Here is a 1,886-nt window from a genome sequence, read left to right on the forward strand (position 1 = left end):
AAATCGGCCTCCAAGAAGCGGCGCATGAAAGCCAGAGCCAAGGCAGCGGCACAACGCGCAGAAGCGGTAGATGCTGCGAGGCATCAACTCGGGTCCTGCCCAGCGACGACCAAACCTAAAGGGGAGGCGTCAACGAGTGGACCCAGTGCACCTGCAACTGGGACGAGGGCCGTTCTGGCTGCTGGCACACAAAAGCGCAGCATGAAACCGCGAGGCCGTAAGAAACCCAGGACCAACGACCCAAAAAACGAGGCAAGACCGCAAAAGCGTACACGTCAGAAGACACCGTCACACCAACCGGGGAAGGTAAAAAACCCAGAACCGCTGGTTTTTATGACATACGCAGAAGCGGCAGCCATTACCTGGCCAACGAACTCTGTGTTGCGGTCATGGTGGAACCCTACTCTGACCTAACACAAGACCAAGCTGAGGATCTCAGGAAGCAGATTGAGGTGAGGCTCAGGCAACAAATAAGAGCCAACCTGACACTCCCAGCCAAAACCAGAAAGGACCTGAAATTCCGAGGCAAGGCTCATTTTGCGGATGGCGTCCTCAAAACCTGGTGCGAGGATGACTTCACCAGAGCCTGGCTAGAACAGACCGTCCAAACCATGGCCTCTCCAGTGGAAGACTCGAGCCTAGTCGTTCGACCACAATCGGCCATCCCGAAGAAGGTGCCGTGCCTGCTCTTCGTTCCAGGGGAAACAGGGGACACCACAGAACTGCGGGAACTTCTTTACCTAAACATGAACTCCTGGACCCTGACACACGAGAGGATCAGGACAGACCCACCAGGGACTTGTCTGTTCTTCCGTATTCCTGAGACTGATGTCGACGTGTTAAGGGCCCAGGAAAGAAGGATTTACTACATGATGGGAAACATACGTTCGCTTCATGGACAAAGATGGTTCCCATCAAACAAAACCAAATATTAAACAGTCGGAAGTTACGAAAGTTGCTGAGCAGCAAACGGATCCTAAACCGACAACGTCGACAGTGGTTCCCGTAACTGCGGCAGAACGAGTAGTAACTCCGACTGCGATGGAAGTGCAGGATCCACCTTCTCCGGATTTCATCCTGGATGAAGAGTGCTTTCCGGCGGAGGGGGGAGAGAGCGAAGCTAGCGATAGCGTCCTCTACTCCTCCCCACTACGGGAAGACTAAGATCCTGCAGTGCAACCTCCAGCACAGCCAAACTGCGACGGCTTCTCTTCGCAGAGTGCTGGAGAACAACGCAGAGACCATAGCCCTGATCCAAGAGCCGTGGATCAGGAAGAACAAAATTTGTGGTCTCGGAAATAGCGGAGGAAAAGTGCTACTAGATACCTCCGTAAGTAAACCAAGAACATGCGTATTCTTACCCAACCATGTACAAACAACACTAATCAACGAATTCTGTTCAAGGGATTTAACACCAGTAAGAATTACCAGTGCAGCACACCTCCCCGACATCGTCCTCGCCTCAGCGTACATGCCGAGCGACGGGGAGATACCACCACCAGAGCTCGGCCAGCTGGCTGAGTACTGTGAGAGGGAGAAGCTGGAGCTGGTCGTCGGCACTGACTCCAACGCGCACCACACGCTGTGGGGCAACAGTAAGACGAACAACAGAGGTGAGGAATTAGCTCTTTTTATTCTTAGTAATAATCTCACTCTACAAAACAAGGGCTCGGAACCAACGTTCATAAATGCCCGATCACAAACCATAATAGACCTAACACTAACATCAACAGGCATCTCGGGGTCCATTCGTGATTGGCATGTGTTTTCATGCTCCGATCACAGATGGATCCGTTTTACTATTGACATATCACTACCAAAACCCCAGCCGAGACGGATACCCCGGAACACGGACAAATCCAAATTCATAGGATTAGTTAGTGCTT

The 1,886-nt window shown here is 52.1% G+C and overlaps 1 pseudogene; it reads left to right on the forward strand.

Annotated features, from left to right (window-relative positions):
* The first annotated feature begins 386 nt into the window (after window positions 1–386).
* Window positions 387–1,164, forward strand: LOC131854868 (uncharacterized; annotated as a pseudogene).
* Window positions 1,165–1,886: the final 722 nt, after the last annotated feature.

Source organism: Achroia grisella, unplaced genomic scaffold (assembly GCF_030625045.1).
Source record: "Achroia grisella isolate CSIRO2021 unplaced genomic scaffold, CSIRO_AGI_Agris_v1 utg1245, whole genome shotgun sequence".
Lineage (NCBI taxonomy): Eukaryota > Metazoa > Arthropoda > Insecta > Lepidoptera > Pyralidae > Achroia > Achroia grisella.